General features: G+C 40.7%; 1 protein-coding gene across 22 annotated transcripts in view; it reads right to left on the reverse strand.

Annotated features, from left to right (window-relative positions):
- ESRRG (estrogen related receptor gamma) overlaps positions 1–16,217 on the reverse strand; it is a 665,923-nt gene that overhangs the window by 462,900 nt on the left and 186,806 nt on the right. For 14 of the 22 annotated variants that reach the window (XM_055084019.1, XM_028488318.2, XM_028488317.2 and 11 more), the window contains one exon: positions 5,410–5,501. The exons of 7 other annotated variants lie outside the window; for them this stretch is intronic. The gene's annotated coding sequence lies outside the window, so the exon portion shown is untranslated. Of the gene's footprint in view, positions 1–5,409; positions 5,502–6,213; positions 6,293–16,217 lie in introns of those variants that run through there. One more of the 22 variants, XM_028488322.2, reaches the window with a different exon arrangement.

Below are 16,217 nucleotides of genomic sequence, written 5' to 3' on the forward strand. Positions count from 1 at the left end.
GACTACTGGGTAGGCATGGATTATGCTTCTGTCTTTTTCTCTCCACAAAATACTTTTTAACTTTGCCATATGTCTCTTTATCCTCAGCCCTTAGCAGTCCTCATGGTAGATGCTCAGTAAATGCTGGTTAAAGAGAATCCTTTCTCGACCATCATGAACTCTCAGAAATCTGCCAGTTTTGTGTATCTGAAAGCCTAGCCTGACCATACGTCACTGTTGGCTGGTTATTTCTGTCTCCAGTCTGATTATCAGTAGTACTCCTCCCCCGTTCACTCACAAAGCGATTCAATTTGCACCATAAATTATATGGTCACCATTATAAAATCTCACTGAAGCCCTTGGCCCTGTTAATTCACTACTTCCCCCCCAAATGCTCCTTCTTTATCTTCATGACACTGTCCTTTATGTCTCTCATACTCCCCCTCCCTTTCTACTTGTTCATTCTCTCATTCACTGCCTCTTTTTCTTGTTTTTCCTCCTGAAGTTTAGTTTTCCTTAAGGCTCTTCTTTCTATGCTTCACCCCTGTAGTGACCAACCTTTTCTCACGACCACACACAAGGGTTGTCTGTCTCTGGCTCGGGTATCACTCCTTTTCCAGGCTGATTTGCTATGGGAGCCTCATGCCTCAGATTCCCTACAGCTCAAATCCTAACTGTCTACAACTAAAAGAGCCCCCTCCCTGTCTCCCTCCTAAATGATCCCACTCTTGGTCCAGTTTCTCAGAGATGCTCCAGGTGGCAGAGTTACGCTGGTGGTAGCCATTTGCTCCATCAAGTAGCAGTACAGCAAAGCAAACTCCAAGATGGGGGTGTCTGCCCTCAAATCAAAGCTCCTGTATTTGGCCAAACTTCTGAACATCTCTGTACCTCAATTCCCCCTTCTTTAAAATGGGATAATAGCAACTACTTCATAAGGCTGTTTCCAGGATTTCATGATTTATTATATTTAAAGCACTTAAAAAGTGTGGGGCACACAGAAAGCATTATAAAAATGTAAGCTATTGTTCTATTTTCCAAATTTGCCAGAGTGAACATATGCTATAATAAGAATAAAAAGTATTAAAACTAGTCAATAGCTATTTCTAAATCACCCACAAACCATTTGGCTAATTCAATGCCCTGCTCTCCACGGAGATGAAACCATTCTTCTTACGTAACCCAACCTTCTGACATTTTTTTTCCACTCAACACTTCCCAGTTCTTTAGCCCCATCCCCAGAGGTAAGTTCTGAGTATTTATTACTTTTATTTTTAAGATAATTGCTTTACTGTACATTTATATAACTTAATTTTTCATAATATTTCATGAAAAACTGGCTCACAAAATTCCTCGAAATTTAGCGCTCAGCTCTCTTGGGATGAGCGGGCTCCTGCGTACCCACGAGCCCCCTCCCTCAAGCGTCCTCCCTTTGACTCCACCTTTGCCTCCCTCCTGAACTGGTCCTCCTTGCTTCTTCCACTGACACCTGGGCTACCCATCCTACAGTGCAGGATGACAGCACCCCTCTGGTCCTTCCCTTGTTCAATGCCATAAACATTTTTAAGGAACACTGTACATCTAGCACCCCAGTGTGCATACTTTATTATCTTTTTCACTGACTATTTTGAGTATCATCCTTTCTCCCACCTCCAAATTAGATCATATTTGTTTTATACCAGTGATTATCAACCGAGGAAAAGGAGGGGACTGCATATTTGAGAATCATTTGACAAACTGGCTACCTTTACGAGCCTCTTCTCCCAGCCAATGGAGGCTGACATTCCATCTCCAATGTCTTACCTCACTTAGGCTAGAGAACTACCATCTTATATTTGCATATCTTAGCCCAATGGGTTTCCCTGGTGGTGCAGTGGTTGAGACTCCACCTGCTGATGCAGGGGACACGGGTTCGTGCCCCGGTCCGGGAAGATCCCGCATGCCGTGGAGCGGCTGGGCCCGTGAGCCATGGCCGCTGAGGCTGCGCGTCCAAAAAAAAAATATATTTGCAAATCTTAGCCCAATGAATGTCTGGCACATAGTAAGCACTCAGTAATTATAATACTTGTATATTGAAGACAGCAGATATTTTAGGAGAAAAACAAATTCTATTAACTAATTTAATAGTTATCTAAAAATTTGGATTCCCTGCCAAGGTAGGTTTTTGGTTTCTTATAGAAAGAAATAACAATGTAGTCCTGGTAGCTATATTAGGGTATAATAGTGAGAAAACAGGTTAAAAAGTCAGGATCTTCTTTCTTATAAAGGAAGTGAAATAAATGCCTTCTATCAGAAACCTAAAGCATAAGCACATTGCTACTAACAGGGTAAAGTGGTTGATGCCTTTATTAATGTAAAAATGACCGGAAATTCCTGCTGCCACATTCTTGGAGAACTTGGGGACACGTAAAACACACACACACACACACACACACACACACACACACACACACACACGTGCTTGCACGCAGGTGTGAGTATAAACATATGTGGACTGATCATACACTTACTGCAAAACATTTTTAAACTCCAAGTTTGAGGGCTATGAACTCACTTCATTAGAAATGATAGTATTTAGAGATCTCTAATTGTTTGACTCCTACTTACTTTGAAATAGCATCATAATTAACTTGTCTCTCATGAACCTCAACAACAAAAGCAAGAGAAAGCTAATGGCCTTCGTGTTCCCGAGGAAATTTTAGCTAACACGAAAACAGTCAAAGATAAGCACCAGTGGCAAAGCATAAAAGCTACATTTCAGAACCAGAATTGCTTTATCACATCCTTTCCGAAATCAGAGGAGAGATGTCAAATTATCCTGTGTCCAAATCCATTCGGATTCCCTGAGCACACACCCCGTGGCAGAAGTTTCCCGAGAGGCATTCTCAAGACATCCTGAAACAGCCACCCTGTAAATAAGTGGATCCTTCTCTTTTAATTGGTACTTAAACATTTGCCCCAAGAAAGAAGAATATTTTTCAGGCAGTCTGTTTAGTAAAGAAAAAAAACTAAAAATTTTGGCCACACTTTGCCAGCAGTAAGCTTTCTGCTAATTCTCAGTCATAAATAAATCGCATTGACAAAGACATCAAAGATGGAAACAATGAAAATAGTCAGGAAGGGCAGCAGAAAAGATTGCCATAATCTTCTGTCTCAGTTTGCAAAAAAGGTATTAAAATCCCAACGATACAAAAATAGACTTGAACAATTATCTCCTTTACAGTGAGGGGGAAACTGCTCCCAGACCTCATAAGATGGGTGTCTTCAAGGTTTCATTGATTAGTTGATAAGTTTGCTGGTGAATGATGAGTATATTAGTCAGAAGGGTTTGAATTAGTTACTAGAGCTGCGTCTCCCATGAATAAAATGCAGGACTGTCCTCTCTCCCACCCTCTGTGACAGATGATATCTGTTTTCTCCTGTGAGTTTGAATTTAAGAGCCACTGAAGCTCAGCCACAGTATATTCTGGCTCAAATGAGCTGAAAATTGCATTCAATTTGAATTTCAAAAATAGAAGGGAAGAAGGGAAGAAAAAAAAAACGCTCAGCACCCATCAAGTCTCCACACTTTTCAACTATTTCCTGCTGCTTAGTTTCATTCCGCCAGGCTAGGGACCTGAAACCAGGATGTACTACAGGGGGAAAGAGCATCGCTGGATTCCTGCCCAGTCTGAGTTTAAAAATAAACTTTTAATAGTCAGGATCAAAGCAAACCTCACTTTTACACACATGCATAATGCAGAACGCGACCGGCCGAAAAAGTAGATTTATTTTTTCCAAACTCAAATTGACCTGCTTTTTTTTTTCTCTTATGTACTTTGGAGGTGATAAAGGTGAAGATGTTTTCCCTGGGAAACTCTAGAAAAGCAAATTCTTCTCTAAATTAAAATTAATTCCTCTTCAGCTCACTTAAGACCCTCATTCCTTGTTGCTTGATTTTTCCCCTTCTCCTGCCTCGCATTACAAAGCAGGTGCATGTTGTTGAAAAATTCAGTGAGTGGACATCGATTTTTTTCAAATCAAATCATATTTTAAATGCTCTAAGAGAGTTAGTTATTTAAAGGAATCTTGTGATAAATTATTTTATAAAGCCAACCTATTTTTAGAGTGCAAACACTCGCCCCTTCACGCAAAGGCATCCATCGTTAGCATGCATTTGAGGCAATTTCCAGTTTTCTTAAAGCAGGCCACACCTGCAGTTTTGCAAAAGCACAAACTGAAGTATCACCAATAATTAAAACTAAACCAATGTTACACAAGGCAACAGGTGACATCCCAGAATCATGCAACTGAATGATCTGGGGCCAGAACTCCATTACATGATCATTGGACCTGAAGCAGCAGAGAAAACACCAGACCCATTCCCACTTGGCACATGGAAAAGTACTCTCCCATTGCCTAAATTATTCTCAGTTTGCAAGCGAAGCAACTTGGGTGTCATGAAAAAGGTAATTCAATTCTGAAATGCTATTTTCCACGTGGAAGCAGGAATCTGCTGATTGCTGTTCAGAAAATCCGACTGACTCCAGAGGGTTCCATACCAGGCAGGATGGAGAGCATGATTTCCTGCACCCTTGCTCTGCCTCTGGTACTGCAGCAGATGGGGGAAGAGGGTAACGGATGACTCACCCATCTGCCTTGGAGGAGCTAACCATGCAGGGCAGGGGTTTGCCTCCTTTCCTGAGATGGGAACCTGTTTGGAAGTCTGATGGAAGCAGAGACTTTCCAATATAAGAACCCCTCCATACTGTGATCCTCATATGACAGTCATTAGCAAGGGGTTCACAGATCTAAGGGGAGGACCTGGGTTTAGGAGACCAATTAAGTAATTGATGATAGCCTAGAAAAGAAGGCACTAGGTGAGTTTCCTTCAAGGAGACTTAACATTTAGATATATTTGGAAAGAACTAGGCATCCAATTGGTAACTGACGGCATGCCAAGAACTTTTAGTTAAGTTCACGGAAGGTAGAATTGCGAAGAGACCGTTTCCTATCCTAAGTCCAGGACAAGACGGAGAGCACAACAATATTTTACTTCTTGCGTATCACCAAAAGACAAGAATTAAGAAATAGTCTGACCCTGACAACCATGGCTTTGTGGCCAATACAGGGAATTAATAGAAACAAGAGTAAAACTTTTCAGAAAGAATCACATGATCATTGCAACACACACTCCATAAAGTCCCATTTGTCAGAATATCCCATAAAATAAAATACGTAAAAAGCTTCAAAATGATCTTTTTGCATTTTAAAAGACAAAATGAGGGAAACATGGGAGCCTCTTCACGTACTAATGAAATCCTTGCCAGGACCACAGGGACAGTCAAAGATGTCAAGAGGCCACTTAACTCTTTAGCATATAACACATGGCATTATATTCTGTAAGTTTTAAAGGAACATTAATGTCTCCTAATCTTATAAAGAACAGCTTACCTTTCAAACTGCAACAACGTTAGCGTAGGATTTTTTCCTTACATCTTCATAATGTAATATTGTTTCACTGATGAACCAGTAAATTTTCAGCTCTATTCATTTGTGTGACGTGAGCAAGGATCCAACCCAAAAAAAGGAAAAAAAAAAAACAAAAAAACAAAAAGTGAGGTCAATTTTCTTGGCTGCTGAATTTAATAAAATCTCCCAGGCAAGAGAGTTAAGTACGCATTCATAGCTATGACTTAGTCTGCGCTGCCTTCTGCAAGGCTTTGATTTTCCTATATATATACACTCAGGGCTGTATTAACATTCCCGCTAAGGGACAGTCCTCATTACTTATTTTAAGTTTTCTTCCTTCTCAGCTTTATCAGATTTATTAATCTTCCGCTCCTCTCTTATTTATAGTGCATGCTCTGGTTAAGGTTTGAAAGCATTTTCCATTATAACACCCATTTATAACTTTCAGGAAAAAAAATTCTTCTATCACAGGGATCAAGGGACTTTACTTATTTCACTTTGGTCTCAAAATATTCGAATTTCTTCAAATCAGAGGGGTTTGTTTCTTATTTCTCCGATCCTCAAAAAAAGATAAAAAAGGAAGCAGGTAGAGGACAAGTTTCCTGATTGGAAAAACTCAAAGCTTCAGTTTTAAATAAGCCCACAGTGGATTTTCACCAAATATGCTTTTTTTTTCCAAATGCTGTTTTTGGTAGAATGTGTATCAGAGGAAAACTATTAGACTGAACCTCAGGAAACTGCCAATATTTTACAAGAATGGCAATTCCATATGATTTAACTTAATACCTCTCATATCTTTATCCTTATGTAAAAGAAAACTGTTCAGAGTAACACAGTGATGCCTGGGATATCCAGGGGAATTCTGTGCCAGACTTGCAGCCTAGGGAAGGGAGAAGGGAGAAAAAGAAACGGTGGTGACCAACAGATAACTGAAAGGCCCTAACAATGTGTTTGGTGCACACTCTCATACAATTTGTTGGGTAAAAAATGTGGGAAACCTCATTAATCTGATGGCACCAGGCCATTTCCATCACACCCCTTGAGGCATGAATGTGGTAACCATAGACTTCGGGGAGTGAACACTTCAAAGAGATGCCTGTATTGTGATTAGAAGATTCTCAGAGGGGCTCTAAATCGTATTCACTCAAGACACCCTTCAAACCCACAGCTTTTTCCCTTTTCTTTAAAGAATGAAGTTAAAAGTAAAATGCTTGACAATTAAACAAGATTGAAGTTTCAATTTCAACTTCGCCTTAATACCCTAAGACCACAAGAAGCAATTGGAATCCAACTTTGAACATTTGCTTTCATGCTCAAGAGAAACTATTCGAGTACGAGAAAACAAAGGGATCATTTTAAAAGTTCTTGCATAGAGGGAGAGCTGAAGATCCCCTAAGCCCAGAGACCAAGGAGGCTTCCAGTACAGACTGGAATTTGATAGGGTCTAGAATCAAGAAAGGAAGATGCTAACAGAGAAAGACAAATATCATATGATATCACATCTATGTGGAATCTAAAACAAAAATGATAGAAATGAATTTATTTACATAACGGAAAGAGACTCACAGATATAGAAAACAAATTTATGGTTACCAAAGGGATCAGTGGGGAGGATGATAAATGAGGAGTTTGGAATGAACAGATACACACTACCATATATGAAATAGATAAATAACAAGGACCTACTGTATAGCACAGGGAACTATACTCAATATCTTGTAATAACCTATAACACAAAATAATCTGAAAAAGGACACGTGTATATAATTGAATCACTTTGCCGTACACTTGAAACTAACACAACATTAGAAATTAACTATATTTCAATTAAAAAAGAACTCCACACCCCCAAAAAAGGAAGATGCTCTGCAAATAAAAATAGGTGTATTTGGTATACTCATAAATGAAAAAGAAGGCAAGATGGCGCGAATGTGAGAATCCAACTCTATTTATTTTCTAGGACTGTGAACACAGGAGGCCTTATTAAAAACCTGCAATTTGTATAAGTATAATGAAGCATTAGGAAAGAACCCACCCAAGTGACACTACAGGGTAAGATGCCTGAGGGAAACTAATTTAGGTTGTTACTTTTTTTTCTAAGAAAGCTTAGGACTCCATAAGTACAAAAGAAGGATCTGAAGGAACAAAAATCCTTCAGGTGCTGATTTCATCAGATAATAAGTTACTGTCCAGGTAACCATGCCAATGGTCATGACCGATGTGGCTGTGGTTTCAAGTTAACATTTAAAACACAGAGCTGGTCAAAGCCCACCTCTGAAATCAATGAAAATTCAAACTAACATTCACACTGTTAGTAACAGCTTTGGGAACAGGTTCTCCTCTGACCCCACATATAGCACTCATCTCTGAGCAGACATTCAACTCAGGATCGTCTTACTGTGACCTCCCACACCTGCAGGGGCAGCTCAGGTCAGGGGGCAGCAGGACCCTGCTCTCAAAGTCTTGGGGAGGAAGAACGACTCCCTTAGCCACTCCCTTAGCCATTCAACTCCCTTTTTTTAAAAAAAATAAATAAATTTATTTATTTATTTATTTATAGCTATGTTGGGTCTTTGTTTTTGCATACGGGCTTTCTCTAGTTGAGGTGAGCGGGGGCTACTCTTTGCTGCGGTGCGCGGGCTTCTCATAGCGATGGCTTCTCTTGTTGTGGCGCACGGGCTCTAGGCACACGGGCTTCGGTAGCTGTGGCGCACAGGCTTCGGTAGTTGTGGCACGTGGACTCAGTAGTTGTGGCGCGCGGGCTTAGTTGCTCCGCGGCATGTGGGATCTTCCCGGACCAGGGCTCGAACCCGTCTCCCCTGCATTGGCAGGCGGATTCTCAACCACTGCGCCACCAGGGAAGTCCCGCCACTCACCTCCCTTTCAGACATGCACAAAACCTTTAGGAGTTGTTGCAAGAAGAGAAAAGATGTTTGCCTAGTGCTTCTAGAATTACTGACGGAAGAATCTGGAGCCCAAAGGGACATGACCTAGTTGTCCATGGGCAACTGCTATTTGGGAGTTCTCGGGAAGTAGGGGTAAAGGAGGAATTAGAACTTAGCTCTTGGACTGCTCTTCTCCCGTCCCAGTTTCTGCATATTTTTGCCATAAACCCCTCATGCCCATTCCATTTCAGGCTCTGTACCATTCAGGGACTGGGAGTGAGGGAAGACAGATGGGCATGAAAAGGGTAGGTGCGATTTGCTCCTATTACCTCAACGGTCTTCTCTTACTACAAAATGCAATATACACCTCCCCAGATCAATTTCATTTTAAGTGGTGGCAACCAACCCAGGTGGAAGATTTCTTCTTCGATATAGTAGCTCATGTACTAAAGAAGAGAAAGCAAGACCGTTGCAGACCTTTAGAAGCTGAGTTACAGCATGACTGAGACTTTCTGGGTAATCTAGAAACTCACTACCATGTATCCCATTTCTTTTTTCTTGTTTGCAAATAGCCTGAATTACAACCAACCAGTTTTAAAATGTACACTAGGACACCGCTGTTTTATAAACTAGGAGTTGCCTACACCCAATTCATTACTGAGATTGGACATATGAACTGACAAAAAATTAATTCATTCCAGGATGGAAAACTACCAGATGCACTCACATAGATTTTGCTTTGCACAACTTCACTGGGAATCTTTCACACGGACTATAATGTGAATGGTGCCACCCTACCATGGTTGCATAGTGTACGGTTGGGGAAGGAAGCAACTGGATTTTTTTCCCTAATCCAGAGTACATTTTTAAAGGAAATCCAGAGAACCAAGTTACCAGTTTCTCTACTCACAAAGACACTGATGCCAAGGCAAGAGGACTGGTACCACCCCCATCCCTACTAGCCTCTGGGTTGTTGAAGTCACCTCCTTAGAAGATGGGGAATTACCTCTCTACCTTCAGAGGGACAGAGATCTGTTCTTCAGGTCCTAAGTACTAAGAATGGATATTCCATTAAAAAGAGAAGCCATTTAGACATAATGTTCACGAATCATGGTGGCACTAGAGTGGAACCCAACGATTAACAGCTTGGCTATCCTTGATGAAAAGCACATTTTCAATTCCAAAACCTTAGGAGTATGTCTTACTAGGAGGAGTCACCTGTAACCTACTTACAGATACCAAAGCCTGTGCATCATACACTGTCAAAACGTAAATGGATGGCAAAAGATTTTTAAAAGGGGGAACAAAAATAGTTCCACTGATCCAACTGAATATGACTTTAGTACACAGTCAGATAGTAGATGATAAACAGAAGAAATTCCTAAGCTTTCTAGATTCCCTGCCATAGGTCGTTCATGTGGTTCTAAATAAGTTTGATTATTTGAAGATTTTTTTCAAGATTTTTAGAAAAGCAATCAGAAAAGATTATCCTGGGCAGGCATAGGATATACAAACAAGTTACTGGTTAATGGGAAGATTTGGGGCAAAGATGACTTCAAACCCTACCCCACTCCCCAACATACACACACACATACAACCAAGCTTGCTATAATAAAAGAGAAACAGGGAACAATATAATTAACATGGTATTTAAAAATGACCCTTGAAAGGAAGAGTAGGTCAGATACTGATATAGTTTTGAAAATGGATAATAATCCAGCAATGTAATAGATACAGCTTTTTCAGTGATGGATACAATGTAAGGCTTTCCTCCAGTTAAACTGAACTCCAACTTAGAATTCCAGAGTTAGATCTCCCTGTGGTTGTCACTCTACAGTTAGTTTTCACAAGTTCACTGATACTATCTTCTGATGCAATTTCTGAAGGAGAAAGCTCTTCTGTAAGAAGGACATAATATTTTTAAAATAAGTGACCAAGATCCTTGATTCTAGCACATCGCTGATCATTTTTCTTCCACTTTAACCCTAGAAACATGGAAAGTCAGAAAGGGAAAGGAGTAAGGATAAGTAGCAGAAGAGAAGAAATGTGAAAAACTAAGAGAAAAGAAAAATAATGGAAGGAAAGAGGAAGATGAAATGTGAGGGAACACATAGACCATTCAGAGTACCTTTAACACAGTCAGAATCAAATGGAGGGCAACTTCCCCGGGGTTTATCACCCCTTTCCCTGGAGGAGGCAAGAACGCCATTGCTGGCGGAGATCTAGAAGACGGTCCACTCCAAAGTCCTCATGTCACCAGTGAGGAAAATGAGGCCCTGGAAGGACAGGTAACTTCAGGACAGGAAGCCAGGTTCACTGTGGACCAGTCTAAGGTTCTACAGACCACAGCTGTCTGAAAGCCGTAAAGGCTTTTCCGAGTCATAGACAATTGCTAATGACCCCAGGAGTGAAGTAAGATGGAGATGCCCTTCTCTCTCTAGGGGGAAAACACAGATCAGTTCACAGTATTTGAACCCACAGGAAGAGCTGGAATTGGGCAACGCCACAGCTGACCCAGCTTCCGGGGTAATCTGACCCTTGGAGACGGCACTCTCTAAATTTAGAAGTACAAGGCCCCAGTCCAATTTCTCACATTCCCAACAAACTGTCTCTGGTGGTGATTATACCATAACATTTCTGAAGATTAATTAAGAGCCTTTCATACATCACTTGGCTTATAATTAACAGCTCCCCCTGTCTTTAATAAAATAGATAGCATGAAATAAACAAGGGACACCAAGCAGTAGGTAAAACCTAGGCCCAAATGATATCATCATCCTCTACCCGTCAAGACAGAGACAAAGAAGCAAAAGGGGATGGAAAAGATGAGAGGGGCGTGCTGAAGAGGGAGATGGGGGGAGAAAGAAGGCATTTGCTCAATCAGTACCTATTTTCAGAATTTCCTTCAAGCTGGCTCTGACTGAGAGCCATCAATTATTAAATGATGTAATGTGATGCTTCCTTTGTTAAGGCAAATCTGCAAGCAGACCCCGAGAGAAAATAAAAAATGAATTAGGCAGAATGTATTAGTCTGCTTGAAGAAAACAAAGATTTAGCTATTGGGACTGACTCCTTTTAGAAATAGTTCAATTTTGTCTCCAAAATCCACAAACCATTTTCCCCCCCTCTCCTTACCTATTTATTTATTATTTTCTACAGTACATCACACAAAAAGGGGGATGAATCATTTCCTAAACGTCTCCTTTCTTTTCAGATTCAGCTTGATGTATTGTCTTCATTTAAATTACAAATACACTAATCTGAAACACTGTTTACCAAGCAGCATTTTAAATGAAAGATACAAGAAATTGCATCACTCACATTTAAAAAATGACTTTAGACTCCGGACCTCATAAAAAACAGCCAACAGTGTTCTCTGTCTTGGCTGCTATATTTCAGTCCAGCTAATGAAATTCAATTAGTGAACTTTGTACTTAGGACATTATGATTCTGATGGTTGGTCCGATCAAAACTGGTGTGCCAAGCCCTAGTCCTGTTTTTTGGCAGACTACAGTTAAGAGAAAAATTCAACAGGGTAGATTGGTGTGGGGAAAGTTAGTTTCAGAGGAGCTCACTTCTCACCATCATTAAAAAATATGGGAGGAGGAGAGCTGTTCCCTGTAAGGGCTCATTATTTACTAAGTGACTGGATTAGCTTTTAGAGAAACCTCAATACCTAAGTCTGTCATTATCAGTTTTAGTACTTTCCAAAAACAGTGATTGACCTAAAATAAACCAGTAACCAACTAAAACCAATAAATCACAGATTTAATTTGTTTTTAGGTTTTGATCTGCCTGAGCTTGTGTTCCAAATAAAAAGTATGGAGACTGGACTCTTAGTGATGTCTTTATAAACCTTCCCAATCAAACAAAGCAAGAGGTATCAAACAGGAAACCCTGCACCTTTACAGTATAGATTCAGACTGTACCATCAGTTCAAGAGGTGCTGTATCTTTAACACTTGAAAGACTTTAACACTTGAAAACAGACACACACTTAGCAAAAACCACAGGGTTGAAGCCTAGTACATTACATCGTCTTGATCCTCCATCTGGACCACTGGCCTTTGATTCAAGGGCACCACACCTGCATGGATAAAGCCCAATGGCAAGACAGAATCAAACTGATCATTATAAGGCCTGATTCTTTGGACAGCAAAAGTAGACAAGCAAAAAACGAAAATTTCAGAAGGATATACAGCCACTGGTCTGTTAGTAACAATCCTAATTAATTAGCCGACTGAGAGCTGAGCATCCATTTAATTTTCAAAGTTGTTTTCTTAAAACACAAACAAGCTCATACGAGTCCTTTGCTTCTCTCACAAGGAATGACACCACCATCCAACTTGAGTTACAGACAGAAACCAAAGAAACACCCTTGGCATCTCTTTTGTGTCATCACCATTATCCACTCCATGTCCAAAATCTTTCCCTCTTTTTGGAAAACAATTACAGGAACAATCATATGAAATTCCAGAAGTGGCATCTGACGTCTTGGTCCACTCCTTGGAAAGTTGTTCTAGAAGCTTTCAGTTTTACCTGAAAGCGACCCAGGATTGAGCACAGATGCTCAGCCTGGACTCCATGTGCCCTTGGTGCTATTTTTCTCTAACTCAAAAATGGTACAACCCCATCTGTTCTTGATAGGAGTACATCACCACATTGATGTTTTTTTCGATGATAAATCCGTTCTGAAGTGAACCTTTCCTTGTGTCAAACACAAAAGGGAAAATGCACACTCACTTCCTTCCCACAAATGGGCTGCCTCTGATGTGTTTTCTCAGAATTCATTAGTAAAATGCCCTGCTAGACCGCCTTGCTGCAGCTTGCTAGAGCAGTCTGTACCTCTCTTCTCAAACCCACTTTGAGTGACTTCACATTGGTAGCTTGAAATCACCCACAGCGGGAGTATTTACACCAAGGAAATCAGCAAATGTACAACTCAGGTGATTTTTAAACATATGGTTACCAAAGGGGAAAGCTGGTCAGGGAGGGATACATTAGGAGTATGGGATTAACATATACACACTACTATAAATAGATATACTACATAGTATATGTAGTATAGTATATGTACTACATGTACATATACTACATACTAGTATAAATAAATATACTACATAAAATAGATAATCAACAAGGACATACTGTAGAGCATGGGGAACTCTACTCAATATTCTGTAATAACCTATAAACCTATATGGGAAAGGAATCTAAAAAAGAATGGATAGGGGCTTCCCTGGTGGCGCAGTGGTTGAGAGTCCGCCTGCCGATGCAGGGGACACAGGTTCGTGCCCCGGTCCGGGAAGATCCCACATGCCGCGGAGCGGCTGGGCCCGTGAGCCATGGCCGCCGAGCCTGCGCATCTGGAGCCTGTGCTCCGCGACGGGAGAGGCCACAAGGGTGAGAGGCCCGCGTACCGCAAAAAAAAAAAAAAAAAAAAAAAAAAAGAATGGATATATGTATATGTACAACAGAGAGACAGTTTATCAGCACATCACTGAAAAAGGATTTAATTTATTGTTTTCTTCTATGCAAATAAAAGGTACTATAGAGTGTCTTGTGTCAACACCCATCATTTTTCTTTTTCTCTTTCCCTCTTTTGGGGGAGGCTAGCCAGAAGTTCACCACCTCTTGTTCCTTGACACAAGGCTAGACCATATTCCCCAGCCACCTTTGCAGGTAGGTATGGTCATGTGATTGAGTTTCCCTCATGGGAAGAGACTAGAAGTGACAGAAGCCTCTCCATACTTGGCTGGAAACCACACCCACCAATGCTTTCCACAGTATTTCCCCTTCTGGGGGCTTTTGCAGATGCTATGGACACCCCTGGGTGCCATCCATTGAAGTCAGAGAGCAAGAATATAGAAGGAGCTCAACCTTCAAATCCCCACCAGAAAGAGACTCACCCCAATCAGGAATACCCTCTGTGAGCTTTAAATGTGAGAGAACAATTAATTTTTCTTCTGTTTGAACTATTTAATATTTGAGGGTTTGTTTGATTCACCAGGCACCATCACTGTTAACTAAACCCTCTTTCAACTCTTCTTTCAACCACTGTCTTTCTTCCCCCCAGCTGATGTGATAAATCTAGGCAAGAGAACTGGTCAAGATGGAGAAGACAGAAATAGGAGCCCTAATAAGATAGTGATTTCTCACTTAGAGTTTTTATTTCACTTAAGAGTCTTGGGTTCTATGTGTTGTTCATTTCAACAGTCAACGGCTAGAAACTTGTGTTATTTCCACGTGCTTGTGGTGCTGTGTGCGGCTTATTCTTTTTCCCTTTAGTGATGTCACCTAAAGGAAATGTTCCAGTTTAGAATCATTTCCACGTTAGAAATATATGAAGAATTCAATCCATATGCCCTACGCCTTGTCAAGGAAATTAACTATAAAGACAGTGTCGATATTATACAATTAAAATGAGAGCTCTTAACATATTTCATTTCCCCCTGACCTGACTTTCTTCACTCATTAGGAACAAAAAGTATGAATTCATTATTTGCAAATAGTCCAGATTGCTTAATGTATTCTAGAAGGAACTAAGACACCCCCTTGTGTGCACATGCACACACATACACTCAAGCATGCAAGTTTCTGTCTCTATCAAGGGCAAAAATAATAACTAAGGTAAAGAGAAGGAGCCATTCTCAGTCGTTGACCATGTAGGCTTAGTGGAACTATAAGTGTATTTTTAGTCCATATGTTTGTATCTTAAGGTTTTCTCTTTCTCTAACGCTCATGATGAAGAAAGAAATGGAGCGAGGGAGGGAGGAAAGTAGAGAAATTTTTAAAAAATTGTTTTAATCTCCCCATATTATTTACTATATAAAGCAGCTCAGGTTTTCCTCCCTGTAAGCTTGTATAAGGAGTCTATTTGGGGGTGTTTGGAATTGCTGTGTTTTAAAAAAGTTAACAATCATAGCTCTGAAGCTTAATCACTTGTATGTGTTACAAGACCAGATGGTTCAAGTGGGTGTTTGTTTACAAGCTCTTTGTATAAGGTTTTTAGCTGCTTCTTAGACCAAAGCTGGTTATTTCAACTAACAAAGGAGGCAATGAGGAACTGATGAGAAACCCCTGGATTTCACAGATCCCTGGACTGTCAGGCTTCACTCCACCACTGTCCTGTGCACTTTTACAAGGATGTATTTAGGACCTAAGAAACATAACATATGCTTCCCATGCTCTGAGCTCTTTATGGAACTCTGGCAGGCTCTGGGGGAAGAAGGTATCTATCCCGGGCTCAGCACAGCTGGAGGCTGGCAGTGGACCAACCAGAAAAGACCAGAACACCCTGACTTCCCAACGTCTTTAACTATCTGGAAGCTCTAGAATTTTAAGGTGCTCCCCGTTTTCTACAGGCTTCTGGAGCTGAGCTGTTTCACCAGCCACATCCTCCTCCAGCTCCCTCCTTCCTGAAGTGGGTGAAAGGAGAGCAAGAAAACTTCCTTGGCGGCTGCCCTATTCTTTGTTTCCTCTGCATTAACCACATAGCCAATATTGGCAAACGTGCAAAGGATGCAGGTTTATTTACCACAAAATAAATTCAATAATATTAAAAGTTCCTTAAGGGAGCATGAACTTAAGGAACTCAAGGCACAAACTTTAATGGCTTTGAAAAGGTGAGCATATGTTTCTTGTATTTTGGATGAGAAAATCCCCTTCTTCTAGCTCCCCGTCTACTCTGGACAAGATAAGTCAGTGCTTGCTTATCTTCATTCTTAATAAGATTAATGATGTTTTTTTGTTTTTTTTTAAAATTTATTTATTTATTCATTTATTTAATTTTTGGCTGCATTGGGTCTTCGCTGCTGCACGCGGGCTCTCTCTAGTTGCAGTGAGCGGGGTCTACTCTTTGTTGCGGGGCACAGGCTTCTCATTGTGGTGGCTTCTCTTGTTGCGG

Source organism: Physeter macrocephalus, chromosome 4 (assembly GCF_002837175.3).
Source record: "Physeter macrocephalus isolate SW-GA chromosome 4, ASM283717v5, whole genome shotgun sequence".
Classification (NCBI taxonomy): domain Eukaryota; kingdom Metazoa; phylum Chordata; class Mammalia; order Artiodactyla; family Physeteridae; genus Physeter; species Physeter macrocephalus.